The sequence below is a fragment of the Diadema antillarum genome, unplaced genomic scaffold (assembly GCF_040938485.1).
Source record: "Diadema antillarum isolate AM-2024a unplaced genomic scaffold, OU_Dant_1.0 seq00001625_RagTag, whole genome shotgun sequence".
In the NCBI taxonomy this organism is placed as follows: domain Eukaryota; kingdom Metazoa; phylum Echinodermata; class Echinoidea; order Diadematoida; family Diadematidae; genus Diadema; species Diadema antillarum.
Window position 1 is genome coordinate 348,357 of NW_027272334.1, and position 16,714 is coordinate 365,070.

At 44.6% G+C, this 16,714-nt stretch overlaps 1 protein-coding gene across 3 annotated transcripts in view; it reads right to left on the reverse strand.

The window, feature by feature from the left end:
- Positions 1-16,714, reverse strand: part of LOC139711200 (uncharacterized) — a 48,465-nt gene that overhangs the window by 23,694 nt on the left and 8,057 nt on the right. The window lies entirely within an intron of this gene.

A 16,714-nucleotide genomic window follows, 5' to 3' on the forward strand; every position in this document is an offset into this window, starting at 1 on the left:
AAAAGATTAACTTTTCTTAAAAGATCTAATTTGATAAGGGTAATGAAGGAGCCATGTGCACAAGACCCAATCGCAAATTAATAAACAAAGTTCACGGCTTGATGACGCTAATCACGCATGTTGTGTGTCCATTTACCGCGGCATGTGTGTGTGTGTGTGTGTGTGTGTGTTTATTGGTTCCAGAGGAAGGGGGAGGGCAGAACGAGCGTTCTTGATAGTGACTCTGCAAACATTTCGCCGCTCACAAAATTAGAAGAAGATCGGGCGCGGGATGGAGTTAATTTGGGATGAAACTTTGATTGCAATATTGGCTCATTGGGACCGACTTGTTGACACGAAGGGGCATTAAAGGGATCATTCCCCTCTTGGATTGACAGCGACAGCGAAGATGATGGAATAACAACAACAACCAAATCATCCGGCCAACATCCTGCCAAGTTTGTTTGTTTGTTTTTTTTTCAAATCTTTGTTCAAAAAGAGTATAGAATGGCACCCTGGAAATTCTATATGGCATGAACATGTTTTCAAAAAGTAGTTACTCATAAACATCATGCTGTTGAGATTCAGTGCATCATGATCTTCCTTCTCCACCTCTTTACCATTGCTTAGTCCTTCCTCCAATGTTTTTTGTGTAAAGCTGCGGAGGTGATCTTTAAGGCCGGCATTATGACTCGACAGTATACCGTCTCTCGATGAAATTAACTCATAATCACCAACAGATAAGGCTGGTGGGAACGCTTTGATGCAGGAAATAAACTGTCATATGTGTAATCCGGCAGGGAATGATGGTATAGTGGTCAGCCTGTCCTTAAAAATAAAAAAGGAGTTAAAAAAAAGAAGGAAAAATGAAATGCAAAAGATGTCAGTGCAAGATACTAGGTCAGGGAGTTAGTCTGCCAACTGCACGGATGCGTTCAAATTGATATAGTTTTTCGGGTGCGTCACCGCACGGCAACGCAGGCGTGGAGGAGTACTGGGAACGGCCGTTGGAGACCACCTCAGGAAATAAGGTGATTACTTCATTGCGATACTTTGAATGACAGCCTGCCTCCAAAGACACACCACGTGAGGGCACCCACATTTATGCCAGAGGGGGATAGAAAAAAAAAAGAAATAAAAAAACCAACCTGGCTCAACCTTCACTTTGCCACGAAATACTGGGCCATCTCCGCTGCGAATCTCACGCCGCAAATTATGGCACATCATTAGCAAATTAAAAAGAAAACTGCGCTGCGGTGCCTTGTGCTGCAAATATAACTTATTCATTCCACATTTGTGCGACCAACTGACTATTTGAGACAACCCAATCGTACAAGCATTAGCTGTCAGCCAAAATTTCACCACAAAGATAGACGTGTGGATATAGCAAAACCATCTTTACCTAAGCATGTTCTCTTTGTTCATGATGTAATCCTGGACCACTCCCTTGGGTGTGGTCCAGCAAATGTCTGGCTCATTTAAGTTCTTTCCATTTTCGATTCATTCTTTGGGCCAGAGGTACATGTATGAAAATAAAATTAAATACTAGTCCAGAGTGTTGAAAATCTAGACAGAGTAATATGCCGTGCATCATCGTACAAACATCCTCAATGTATCAATCACTATGCCCTTCACTTTATTTAATTTTTATAATACTGAAATTCTTCAAAATACCACAGAAAGCCATAAAAACAATAATAATGTGGGCCTTATCTGTCATCATTTAATGACGAGAACACACACACACACACACACACACACACACTCACCTTACTCTGCACCTCTCCCTCCCCCTCCCCCCTCCCCCATCCCCCCCCCCCCCCCCCCGAAAAGAAGTTCAAGTTCAAGACGCCGCCTCGTTAAATTCGATTGCGGCCAATAAATGACGCTTGACCTTTGTCAGTACATGACATCATAAGGAGCTCACATTGAGCGTAATTGGTACCATCAGCATCTTGCCAAATTGCCCGCCCCTCTTCCTATCCTTTCTCCTCCTCCTTCCTCCCCCCTCCCCCCCCCCCCCCCATCCACTGGCTGCTGAAGGAAGCTTGCCTCGCATATTAACCCAGGCTAGGGGGGCATATTGACAGAATTTATTGGCTCTTAATTGGCTGACTTTGTGAAGACGCAAGAAGTTGATGAGGCCTTGTTAATCCTTGCTAGGGAGCGTAACAAGAGGATGCCTTGCTCCCACTAATATCATCCCCTCCGGAGCCGATGGCACTACTGAGGATGAGACCGCATGTTTGCACTTTTTCCGGAGGTGCTTCTCCTTTCCTCCCCCCCCCCCCCCTTTTTCTCCATCACAAGATGATGCCCTGCCTCAATATTTTGACTGGTAGGTAGGTCGGGCGTGTCAATTTGGATAGAGCGAAAAGCGTTGAGAGCACACATTAATTTTCACTGTAGAAAAAGTGACTGTAGGAAATAACTGAGTATGACATCCCCAAGCATGAGAAAGGTCTTTTAATCCTATAATGATCATACATTGAATTATACAATCCAACAGCACTGTCACATAACCAAAATGATTACATATATTCCTTTGAATTTTTTCCCTCCAGAAATATGTTCCTTAGAGTTTCTTTAAGATGTAAAAATGATTGCTATAGTTAAAACTTCTTTATTACAAACATCTAATATAGCCTGAATGTATATAAAAACAAACCTAAAACATCATTTTCACCAAAATTTCTTGAAAGGGATGGGACGGTCTGATGGTTTGCCGCATAAAACACCCCACAACATCGTGATCAATCCACAAATCTATCTCGGGGAATGCTGGGAGCAAAACTGATGTGGATAGCGCTCCATCGTCAGATAAACCACGGTCTCATGCGCTAGTACCAATAAATTAAAACCAGCTCCGGCACCAAATTAAGCATGCTTATCGGCTGAATCTATCCGAGCCCTGTCACTTCCAACATCTTGATCACATGACTCGGCAAACGTGATGAGTCTTTGGAGAGATGGGAATAACTAATTGGAGACATGTCCTTTCAATTCCTTCTCTCTCTCTCTTAAAAAAAAAACAACATCAAAAACAAAACCTCAGTCCTCTCAGAGAAAGATCTGCACACCGCCCTCAACTTTCCCCGAAAAAAAAAACAGAATTCTCTCCCCGACGATGCTAATTGGGTCAATGCGGATATCCCTCGGATAGACGGGATTGCCCGAGTCTTTCCTCACGTGACAGTTTGCGGCAATAACCTGTCACCATTCCCTCTGACTTTTCTCACCCCCCTCTTACTCTTATCTCCCCATGTATATACCCACCACATACCGGGTCAAGCCTGACATGCCATAGTAAATGGTACCATTATGCCCCCATCACAACCCCCCCCCCCCTCCCCAATGACATCCCGACTTTCATAATACTGCATACTACAAAATTCATCCGGCATACAGGAATGGAGGAACAATCGTTCACTCAAACATCCCTGGAGACAGAATAGATAAAATGATTTGAATACAAGCTGCTCACTAATGGCTGACATAAACAAAACATCCAGTTAGAGAAAAATGCACACGGCAGACTTGAAATGTGGAGCTACCATGCTTGAAATCAGGAAAAATACAGATGTGATCAGAATATGAATGTCTCCAAATATGTGGACATTAGGAACACGAGAGGACAACAAGAGATGGAACTCAAGATGAAAGTGTTATATAGAAGATTGACACTGGATTGTGTGGAGTGAATGAAGATGGAGAAGAGAAGAGGAGGTGTATAGATAGAGGAACGGGAATGAAAGAGGTACTTGAAGTCTCTACAAACCTCACAGGAGGGCCTTGGGGTCACAAGGCACCTCCCCTCCCCCCCCCCCCCCCAGGACTGGATATCAACCCTAATCCTACCCATATCCACCCAAAGTCCGGAGCCACATAGCTGATGGCATCCCAGCTCTGAAGCTGATCCCATTCTTCCCCTGCCACTGCTAGGAGCTGTATACAAGGAGAAATGGGGAGGGGGGGGGGGGGGACGGACGATGAGAGGAAATACCAGATCACCTGTGCACAGGTGGAGGCCATTTTACCCTGCCAGCCCTGAGCCCCTCTCTATCCAATAGCACACAAATAATATCATTTTAATGGAATTCTCTGCGTGTCTGGAGAGACATGGTGACATATGTGGAAAGTACTCTGTATGCCCGGCGGAGCCATACCCTGCTATGATGGCTGGGATGAGATGGGTTGAGGGTACAAGGGGGAGTTCTTAACCACTGAATCATACTCACAAGACTCTGAACGAATCACGCGTGTAATAGATGCCGAAATAGGCTCACAAGGAAGGACAGTTGTCAAGCTTTCACCCTCCCCATCCTCTCTCTTTTGCTCCCGTGGGGAGTAACCCCAGTCCCTTAGTCCCACTCATGGATTATGGTGTCCTCATCCTCCGGGGGATTAAGTTGTTGTGAAGTGTCTGTCAATGGGGGCCTATCCCACTAAGACCCTGGCTTTGGTCCTTACACATACAACACCTGTTCCATTTTCTCCTATTGCTTGTTCGCTCTTGAGAGAGCAACCTCCCCCCCACCCTAGTGCCTCCTCGGTTCGTGTGAAGGGGGATGTGAGCACATGACATGACATGCAGAAGGGAAATACAAAACCTGGAGGGTTGGCTGTTCATGAGGGGGGTGGGGTGAAAGATCATGGGTGAATAAATCCTTCTTGGCCTTCGGTGCTGATACGAGGGAGATCCGACTAATACCGTGACAAAGCTTGTGTAAAAGCCACCCTAATGCGCACCCATAACAACGCAAGAGGAGTCAGGGTGCAGACAGACGTACAGCGAAATCCCTGCTCATCATCTTCAGGTGATCGCAGAGAGGCATGGGAGTGGGGGGATGTGGGTGCAAACGAGATGGAGAGAAAGGCCAAGGTACAATGGTGGCAGATTGGGGGGAAGAGAGGACAAAGGTTGAGAGGAGGACTACAATGAAAACAATCTGGTAGAGAAAGTGCAACCAAACCCAAGGCCTGTGAAAACACGTTCTCTTCTTTACCCTCCCCCTCCCCCCAGCCCCCTTCCCTGGGGTAATTCTTTAGTTTCTATCCCTCCTTACACCACCGGCCATCAAATCCGGAGGACCTCGGACCTTAGCACAACCTGGAGGAAAACTGGGTGGTGACAGGGCCTGTCTCCAAATCACTCCCAGAATGCTTTCAGGGGGCTTTGCTGCTCCATATTGGACGAAGGAGTTCTTTCACCAGAGAGAAATAGATGGTGGCAGAAGCTCAAAGCAGCCCGTGCATTTCAACTCCTTACTAGCTCACCCTACCCCTTATCCCCACCTCCCTTTTTATTCAATCTCTTGCGACTCCAAAAGGATTTTTACACCACTGCGAGAGAAATTTCCGCTGAAGAAATGCTCTGGCCGTGGCTTGTGTTACATCACCATCAGTGCCAGCCCGCATTGCGAGAGAAGTGCGTCTTTATCTGCCAGGACAGGAGATAAACAAGAAAACAAATGAATGCTGGAGGCCTCCTGACAAGGACACAATGATTGATACAGCGTAAAGTGCAATGCCAACAGAGCTCTTGGCATCCCCACACGGGCGGCCGCAGCACTCTCGGCGATTGAAACCGATCGCCGTATTGACCGGTGCTTCTGTACCGACATCCGTCCTCATATCTTAGCTCTAAACATCCCTCCTGCCAGAAACGAGTCAAATTGTACCAATCCTGCTGACATCATTCCAGCTGGCTAACGGTACAAAAAAGGTCTGTTTTCAATTACCCAACACGTTTTGTAGTGTAACTCAGCCTTTTTTTTTTCTTTCTTTTTTGTTTGTTAGTGGTGCCATTGGGCACGCAAAACAGATATGTCCTCGACACAGAATCATGATTAAGAACGCTCATTAGTCCCTGGGGCTCGTCCTACAACATCCATGCTCCCCTTCCCCTGGAGAGCATTTGTCCTGATCCATCACCAGCAGTCTTGTTTGCCTTGTCGCCACGGCAACATCAAATTACCCGATGATGAGTAACCATAAATGATAATTGTTGACAAATGTGCACACTGATGCCCCTTCACACGCAACACTGTGCTGGAGATAATGTTCAAAAATACACATCCAATCACCAGAAATTAACAACCACATGGAAAATCAAATTTGCAGCAACCCATCATTGAATTAGTGGGACTCATGCTGTCTCTTGCTTGTTGTTGCTGTTTCACCGTTCCTGACCTATTCCCTCGCTGCCAAACAATTAAGCGTCCCTGGCGCACTGCCACCAGTATGACTTTATAACCATCTCTCTCTTTTCTCTCTTTCTTTTACCCTTAAATGTAATTCATGACATTTGGCCCTTAAGAACAAAGTGCTGATTATTCAAACAGGCACAGTGGGATAACTAATCATGGTGGTTCGGTTACCTAGTGTATCTTGAATTGGGAGAACTTTGCAAGAATCTTTTTTTCTTTCCTACGACTCAAGGGATAACAAAACGTGTTACTGAGTTTCATGTTAAAGTGAACCTTTAACACAGTAAACTTATGGTATGACACAACCTTGCCTTCTTCAAACTACCTACTCCCTCCCAACAAGGAAAGGGGAGGGGGGACCCAGAACAGGTGATGGATGACATAAGACTGGGAATCGATGCCCCTGGAATTCTTTGGAAATTAGTTATGTTCCCTGTTTTGGCAGCAAACTTACTTTGTTGGCAAAAATACAAAAACTTGCACCCCACAAATGTGTGGCTTGTCACTAGAGTTGGACAGATGGATTCTCTGTAAGGTAAACTCAGAGACCGATCTCCCACAATCGCCAGAATCGATCTAAATCTTGACGTTTTACTAACAGTTTCCATAATGTTTTCGAGAAACCTTTATTCCACTGTGGTCCATTTGTCACCATACATTAATACTCCTTTTCCTCTTCTAATAAGTATGCAACTCCCTACATTTAACAGAAGCATGAATTGTAATCAATTTTAGCTTTATTACTCTCGAAGTCGCATTTATTCTATTGAGAGATAGAACTGCTACACATCACGAGATATCATTATTGGCATCGAAACCCAGAAGGAGCGTGCTGCTAATCAATTTTGTGAGTGCTGTCACGACAGATCTAGCACGAAATTAGACAGCAAAACTGGAGATCTAGATTTTCCAGAACAAAGGAATTCTGAACGAAAAGAAATGTGCAGCTGACAGACAAAATCAGCACCCATCGCTGATGGCAAAGATTAAATGCTGTAACTTAGCTTGAGAATAACGTCAAATTTCATAATTGTTCATATTGCTATTGAATTAGATGCTGCATTATGTGATTAGAGCAATCAAGCGCTTGTGTTGATCTCACGTTGGCGTAAGTGCCGCGGTGCCCTGAACACATTCCTGTCACACTTCTGACTGAGGTGAATACATTCTACACATCTAGGGCATCGGAAGCCGCAACTGCCACAGATGCTGGGAGTTTGCTCCTTTCAAATCGATTTGTCTTGACGGAAATCAGACAAAGACACTCTCCCGAATTTGATGTCAAACTCAATTGTGCGCGGTTAGGAATGGCAACAGACGACATGGAATTGTCGTTTTCACATCTGCGAATCCTGACGTCACGGCAGGGTATGTAAAGGAAATGTATCACGGCAGAGAGAAAGAGAGAGAGAGAGAGGTAGAGAGGCAACAAGCTCTGAAGCCAGGGGAGGCATCTAGATAACAGGCGTTGTCGTGACTGCGGCTCGCATTGTCTCCCCCTTTCCGATGACAGCACAAACGAACTAGAACGTCTGTCAATAACGGGGGTGGATAAAAATAAACCTGCGATCCGACGGAGGTGAGCGTGATTCAGCCAGCCACGGCGCAGTAGGGCTTGTGAGAGGGGAAAGCTTGAGACGATTTGCCTTTATCATTTCAACTCCACTACTCAACATGCAAGTCCATTACATAACAACACACACTTAAAATGACTGTGACATTATCCTGCAAAGCTTACACATCCAAAATGCCTCCTTTAATATTTTGGCTCTTCACTGATTTCCCTTAGTTATCCCTTCACATGAGAGAGTGAGAAAGAAAGAGAGGGAGAGAGCGGGGGGGGGGGGGGGGGGAGATAAAGAGGGAGAGAAGATGAATACGTGTGCAAATGTACAACTGTATGTGTGTGTGTGGGGGGGGGGGGGGGGTTGAAGAAGGGGTGGGAAGCTGGTGTATCATATTAATGTGGCAGTGAGTACCCCAGAGCTAAGAGGAGTCAAGATGGGTATGTGATGTCACCACCTTCCATGAGTGACAATACAATTTCCTATCACCCAAGATCTTCCCCTTGATCTCCTTCTCAAAATCTCTGATGCTGCTCATCACACTGCAGAGAGATATTTCTCATCGACTTCCTGGGGAGAGCCTAAACGTGGGATCTCGGCCTTTAATCCCAGTATTTCATCGCATCATTCTGTTTTTTCCTCTCTCCGCTGTCTATCACAACTTCATGAATCACGCTTCTCCAGTTTACTCACAGCAAGACACAGACACTAGTCTGCATTTTGGTCCAATTTTCTTCTTCATCCTCCCCTGCCTAGCGGCACGATTTCATTTTGAGGACATCACTTCCCATTCGGCATGCAACCTTGCATCATCATCATCATCATCTGGTCTCCACGGTGACCAATCACTCGAGTCGCAGGAGGACCTCTCATGTCGTCCCGCTGGCTAACTGCTCTCTCCACAGGCTGGAGGAGGCGGGCAGGTTGTGTCAAGGGCCATTCCCGCCCCTATCACACTTCAATTTGACACTTGTTAGGGTCATTCTCTTCCCCCCATCGTCCTTAGACCTCATCCTACGTGGATCGCTGGCACTCATCTGCCCCCCTCTTCCGCCTGCCCTCCTTTTCGGTCATTCAGATTGCTCTCTCTGGGTCAAGCAATTCCCCCCCCCCCACAATGCATATTCACAGACAAATCTACCTCCAGTCCTTCCAATGCCCAAATCCGCAGGGACAGAAAATATCTCCTCCATTTCCATAACATGTTTGCACGTAGTCTATAACATGAAGCTAGGTAGTTTCCCCAAAGCAAAGACGGGATGAATTTGACAACAAAAGTCGTAGACCCACTGTCAATTATTTGTTCTTGCTTGCTTCAGAGAGAGAAAGAAACAAGGATAAAAAGGTAAAAAAGGCATAATTGTGTTGAACTGTGATACATTTCTCCACTTCAGTTTTGAGATGCTTTTCCTACACAATCACACTGACATCCATGTGATTACTCTTGTGTTCATTCCACACCTTGGGTGGGGTGTAAGTAGACTTCTGAGGGAGGTAGGAGCCAAAACAGAGGACATATGCATAGCGATTTGTCATTGTTGTCCATTGCAAATCTTCATGACGTTTAACAATATCACACCATTGTGAACTGCATGTCAATGCGGTGCCTTAGTGTCCCAATCACAACCCCCCCACCTTGAATAGGTGTGAAAAGCTGCCATGAGCAAAACAGTCTTAAGCTCCTAGGACAATTGAAAGGAAGACAAATCTCCTAATACCATCTACTCCCAATACCATGGGCAAGAAAGATGAAGAGAAGAGGTGGTGGAGGAAAGATATCACAAATTAATCCCCGCCCCCCTCTAAGTATCCCTCCAGCCCCTTGTTTCGGTATGTTACTGAGATCTCATGTGCAAGATGCCATGTTTATTGACTTCCTGAAGCCCAGGAGGACTCCAAGGCGGTCTTGAAAGACAAGCGAGGGGGCGAGCAACAAACTGACACCTGTCAAAAATGCCTACATCTCCCTTCTTGCCAAAATAATGAGGGGGGGGGGGGCATCAGATTAAAAAAAAAATGTTAGAAGAGCCGATCGGTGAGAATACGTGTGACCCCCTTGTGCTGCAGAATGCTACAATGTGCAGTCCCCCTAAAGGTGTCAACGTCGAGTTCATTTATAGGCCGCTGTGTCACATGACCCTCTCTCGTCAAGCTACGCTGGGGAGCAACATTAATCTCCATGACAATGTTACTCTCACTTCAGAGCAGCGGGTGACACAAGGCCCTGAGATTTCTAGTGATCCAGATACATTTTGACACAAGGGCTCCCTTACCCTTGTTAAAGGATGGCGTCACAATCAAGCAATGTATATCTATCCAGTGCATGTTGGTACATGGCTGGCAAATTTGTTAATTAATGCAACATACGCACTATACAAATGTACATTGCAGAGATGAAGCAGGTATTAGTACACTGTACCTCTTCATCTCAATTATTAGTTTCCTTTGCAAGCTCAACATCACTGCTGGCCGAATTGCCCAGGACAAATCAAAACTCATGTTGGGCAAGCAGACAACTATATATGATGTTTCCATTACCCGGATTTGGGGGGGGGGGGGGGGCATAACTAAACGTGACATGGCCATATCCACTACCAGCATCAAAATCAGCATCTGGTACTACAGCTTCACAGGCTGTTACAAGAGAGGTTGGTAGGCCATACACACACTACATTTCTCACTTTGTGGCCGTATACACACCATGATTCAGATGCCAAAGCACTAACAGGATAACAGTCGCATCCCTGATCAATATTCCCGAGGATCTACGCTAATAGAATCCCCAAAGCCCGCGGTATTTCGCCAAGGAAAGAAGTACCTCCATAAGACTTGCGAACTATCGATTACCTCAAATCGCACCTTTCACCACCGCCATCTCGTGCCCAGAGTGCCCTGCGGCACGCGATTACTCAATCCGCTCGACAAAACTCCCGAGTAAACTATCGTGTTACAGGAAGTTCCTAAGCAGACGATCCTGCAGCATTTTCCATGATTTCCACCCAAAAGCTTGATGAGAATCCAGACGGATTTGGAGGTCGACGTAAATAGCAAGTAATAGTCAGTGCATGATCACAGGAGAGGGAAGGGGAGTTTCAGCGGATAAGACCTGGAGCCCTCAATGGGTCATCATAGCATATTCTCTACTCGAAGTTAGCCAAGTTCCTGTGACTATGCACAATGAAATAGTAATTTGCTCGGCACTCTAGCTTCACATAGAAAGACAAAGAGTTGTGTGGATAAAGGAGAAGGGGAAGAAAATTTGATGTGGCTGGTTTGCTGAAAATTGTGATCATTAATTTCAAAAGTCTTAAAATCTAGGACATTACACCTTTGTATATCGGCATGAAGTTTAAATTCTTACACATTTCACTTACTTATCCTCAAAGTAACATTCACTGATTCCAGATGGAGAAATTTTACATGAATAACCCATTTGTTCCATATCAGCCCATTACTGTTTGGACAAATGTCACAATTTGATAATTTTAATCTACTTTATGCATGATTAATATGTGTTTTGATGACCTTTAATTGTTTTCATTAATCCACACAAACACAAAACAGAATTGCTGAATATTGAGTAAGGCATGTTTTCTCTGTAAAGTTAATGAGCATTGAATTGATTAAAAACACAATCAACAAACAGTAAATTGATCCATTGTTTCAACACTATAAAAACAGAAACATATTCCATTTAAAAATATGCATACTATTCTATATTTTCCCACTCTACATGAAATGACAACACCCTGAAATCTACACGTACGTAGTTTAAACTTGCTGGTCGAAGATAAAAATGTTAAGGTAATATTTGTGAAAGTTGGTGAGGTAATGATACGTCTTGGCTGATTTATGTCTTATAATAAGCCAAATATGTTATGAAAACTCATAAATTCTTTCAAACAACAGGGGCCTCATCCAATGGAGACAGGGGAGTACAGCCATAAATACTCGTCTGTCACCGGCATCATCCGGCATTCTTCAAGGGAGGCACAACATCGCAATGGATTTCCTTACTTTGATTTGCAAAGACGGGAGAAAGTAGGTGGCATTTACGAGGACTTAATTATTTACCGAAACTTCCTTGGGAGGTTTTGTTCCTAATCTTCTTCCATGAAATCATTCTGCTTATTATCCTTGCGGATTCCCTGCGAGCAGATGAAACAACAACAACAATAACCAAGTAAAAAATAAAAAATACCTTCAATGTACTCACCAATAAGTAGTGCACCAAAATCATGTGTCAGAAAGTGTATTGACTCATAAGATTTCTCCTGCAAAAGGGGTGGGGTGTGAAGGCATACCTAACGCAAAAACAGCCAAATCCTCCTAAAATCCAGCCGGTACATCCACCGTGTGATGATTCAACTTCTTTTTTTCTCCTAAAGTCAGGGCTGCACAAGCGTAAATCCCACTGTTTATAAATAGATGAGCAGGAGAAGAACAGGAGAAAGATGGTGGTGGGATTATGCTGGGCAAATTCCTCTTAGTAAAACCCCCCTTCGTTTAACCCCTTCCCTTCATACCCTCCCCCTTCTTCTGTCTGATATCAACCCTTATTTTCTCTCCAACAATGAGGAATCGGAAATAATACCAGTGAGTGACAAGCTGGCAGCTGGGGTAATACCCGCAGTCAGTGTCGAATCTCTCGGCGGACGCCACCGTGCTTGGCGACTCTCCTCGTCCCCCCTCTCCCTCCTCTCTATCTCGTTCGCGCCACTGTGCGCAGAGAAACAGGAAATATATATGCCTCCAATCTAACGGGATGGATGAGGAGAAAAAAAAATGTTTGTTTGGACTTTTGCCGGCTGGTTATTTTATTGGGCTTAAGACTAAGCTGCCTGCCTTTCCTATATGGGATCAAGACACCATCAAAGACAGCAGCCTTATTGCCCACCCTCTGGAGAAAGCGTCACGCGCCGAGCAGCCGTAGCTGCAAATATCTAGGCCTAACATTCAAACATTCTCAATGACTACAGACACTAACTGCCCAACCTCTGTGACCTGATAGAATGGTTTAACATAACCACTCCTATATATAGGCTTTGCACAGCTCATGCCGAAATCCGCCACTACTTCTACTTTTACTGCCTCATCACACCAACGAGCGAAACCGACTGAAGAGTTTTTAAGTCAACCTCACAATCAGGCCCAAACAACACTGGGAGATTAAATGTCATTGGCTAAGCCGCTGAGCTGCGCCATAAATCACCAACTGACTTAATCTTAGGGCTGGCGTTCCACTCTGTGAATTCAATCTGCCAACTTTTTATGCACCTCTGCTTTCCTGAGTACCATCAAGAGGCATACAAATTTCTGTTGTTGAACTGCTTCTGTCCTTGCCAGGGTAGGCCCTGTAGTGACTTCTCACTAACGAATCCCTCTGTGTGGGGGGCAGATAGGAGATATCGTCATCTACCCGGCCATATTCTCTACACGCTGCTAATCTGAAGACGGATCTCTCCCCAACCTCCTTCTGTCGGATCGCCCGTCGCCTCTCACTGCAGCATGAGACATGGTGCTATTTTTCGCAAAAGTTTCTATGAAAATCGGTTTGGTTAAGACCTCAGCTGTTCTGTATCAGCCTTTGCTGAGGGGAGTCTTTGCTTTTATTAAATCTTCATCATTTCTTCCCATTCAAAGAAAAACAAAACAAAATAAGAGAGCTACATGTAAAGCACTGCAACTCTGTTTAGCCCTATGACCTCTGTGCATAGATCTAGACTTCTATTTCATCAGGGAAACTTGAGTCATCATATCCCATTAACAGAAGTACACGTGCGACTGTCATCACATGTGCTGTCAGCAATATGAGATAAAAATGAGCGAATTTCCACGCAGCTCAATGTCAATTCAAAGCCTTAGCTCCTCCTTCATGAACACCCTCCCGGATGGATCAAGCTACAGCATTTTCGGTTCTCTGCGGAAAAATGCACCAACATCCATCCAGCTGGCGGTTGATGTTTGGCAGGGACCCAGACAGAGTCAGAAGCTATCCGACATCGAGTTACGACGGTAATATTAACCTTTCTGCAGACGGCAACAGTCTCGATGACGCATTCGTCGAGCCCATCAACGTGACGTTCGTTGACTGACAGTAAACAATGGGGGCAGACAGCTCGCCTTACCATTACGACAACAGGCTATAAACAAACAACAATGGTGATCAAGAGAGAAAGAAAGAGAACCTCTTGGAAAACCTTGAAGACCTCGCCACTTCCAAGCCTGACAGATAGGGGTCAGAGGTCAAATTGGGTTCGTAACCCACCGATAATTCTGTTTGACAACCTCCCACCCAAGGAAGGGTTTCATCGCGTGCAGGAGTCACTGCCGCGTAGTCACATCCTCCGTCACATCCTCCTGTGTGAAGGGGGGCAACGGGGGTTGTCCATCTCGCCTTATTTACTGACGATGTCGCTAATCCTGATGTGACCGTCCACATTTCAATCTCATCCGTTCCCTGGGGTGCCATATTCTCGCTCTCCCCCTCTCCGTAGGGAGAAAACAAACTGCTTACAACTGTTTTCTCACTGCGAGGAGAGTAATTAGCACTGGCAATGAAATAAATCTCTGAAATGGAAGGCGGAGGCAAAGTCACAACCAACAATCTTTCCCCCGAAGGCAGTAACCGATCAAATATCACCAGCCCTTGAGACTAGAGCATACTTTCAACTCCACAGGAAGAATCCACAGGCACACTGGAGGGGTTTATGCAGGGTGAAGAGAGAATATATCATTTTGGAACTTATAGACTTGTAATACAGTTCCACTAAGTGCAGATGGTTGAGCTTTACAGATAAGAAGAGCCAATCATACAAACTTGAAACCTGAACCCCAAATGCAAAAACACTGGCGACAAAAACAATTATTCTGTAGTAGGAGTTCATGACCTCAACAGGATAGAATCACGCCAGTGGTAAAGTTATGCCAAACGAGATCAGTAAAGCATGTGAACATCACCAGCATCATAACCACCTTGGTGTGGACGGCAGCTTGTAGTGTTTATGCAGTATAGAATTCATGTTGTTAATAATTATCTCACTTGGGCTTGGTCTACCTGTTGTGCTGTGACTACTACAACACATGGATGAATGAAGTGAGGACATATCTCTTCTTTCTGGGTGCTACAATGAAAAATAAACAAAAGCATTCGTCCTATCATTCTACACCGCATGTTGTTTTTTACCAAACAAACAAACATGAGGGACAATACCATGGCTGCCTATACCCGCATTTAGCATCTTTCAATTCTGTGAAGTACCATCTCAAAGCAGTACGGTTTGGGAAATGACTTTGACTTTACTGTAACCATGTAGGGGTAATTTGCAGATGCTGTATCCATGCAGAGCTAATTTTGCCCCTGATAGCAGGGACTAATTGGAAGTGATTAAATGGCGCTCGATAATCAATATTACATGCACCATGCCCTCTTTGAGACTCGCAGATATTTCCTCGCTCGCAAGAGGAATCCACCGCCCTTTCAAACCCCTTCACATTTTGTACTAATAGCTCACAGTGATTCTGAGAGGCTTTGGGGACTACGAAACTGCCTTTGCTGAGACTGCAACAGATCCAGTCATGGCGTCTTAATTTTCTCCTGCATTTTACATCCCAGCCAATGTGACATTCGTCTTTCTCTCTCTACGCTCCAAACGACGCCTCCCCCCTCCCCCAATGCGGGCTCCTGTGTCACTTCAATTAGCCGCTCGGTGCGCGAAAAGTGCAAATTCACACGGCTGTAGATTTCGATTTTTCACGCCCGTTCCTCTCGGCACACAGAGGAATTTTAATTCCTCTTGAAATGTATTGCCCGAGATACAATCGTATAATGCTAAACTAATTATCCGAAATTGATTCAACAACCTCTCTGTGTCCTTCCAATTTGCTGTTCCCTTCTCCGCCTTGGCTGGGATTCCCAGTCGTGCCGCTATCAAAATATTTTCCAGCTCCGGCTCAAATATTTGTCTCTTATTCTATTCTCCAGGGCGCACAAAAGGCAGGAAGGGGGCGGCTCTCATCTGTCAGTCAACCTCTCCGTTGCTCCGGAAACGATTATCAGATGCCATCGTTTCTCATCAACACTCGGCCCGAAACGTCGCGCCGAATCTGACAAGCTCGGGGTATTTCAAGAGGTAGCCAATATCCGAGGGGCATGTTTGAAATCTTCGAGTACACTTGTTTCAAGTTTCCCAATTTATGTTCGGAGCGGGGCGACAATGAAGACTTTGCCCATTTCTTGGGCGTATCAGCTTCAGGCATGAACACCAGTGGAAACCCGGGAGACGACGAGGCTCTCTCTGTGGACCCACTTTCAAGAATGTTACGTTTTAGGAAGGGAAATTTAAAGCCATGTTGCAAGCATTTCATTTAAAAATTTCCTCTCATCGGCTTCAAATTAGAATTATTCCAACCACCGAATCATCTGTGAAGGCTAATTCTACATGCATGTTTTTTTTTTTTTTTGCGAGTTTACAGCAATGTTCGATCAAACACTTCGTACTGCTGAAGGATACCAATCACTATAATGTGACCCTCTTGTGGGCTGAAAAGATTATGTTATGTTATGTCAGTGTGGAACACATCTATAGTTTCTTTACTGACACACTAATTTAAGTTTAATCCATAAAATGTAAGTCACACAAAAGAACACAATCACACATTCCAGAAAATACCCTATGACAGAAGTATATCGGGTAGTGCTTCCTACTAAACAATGTGATCATGCACAATCAAAATACAAAAAACAGAAAACAAAAACAAAACAAACTAATGTCCATGTCTGTATCTGGGTGGGACTTAAATGACATAAAATAATATACAGCAGCAACATGTTTTTTTTTTTCTTATGCATATTTATCCCATCCAAACCCTGAATTAGTTTTCAGTATCTCTTCACATTTTCCAATGATGCATTTTCAAAATTTAATGAGACTGAAGCTGATTATTCTAATAATGAAGAAT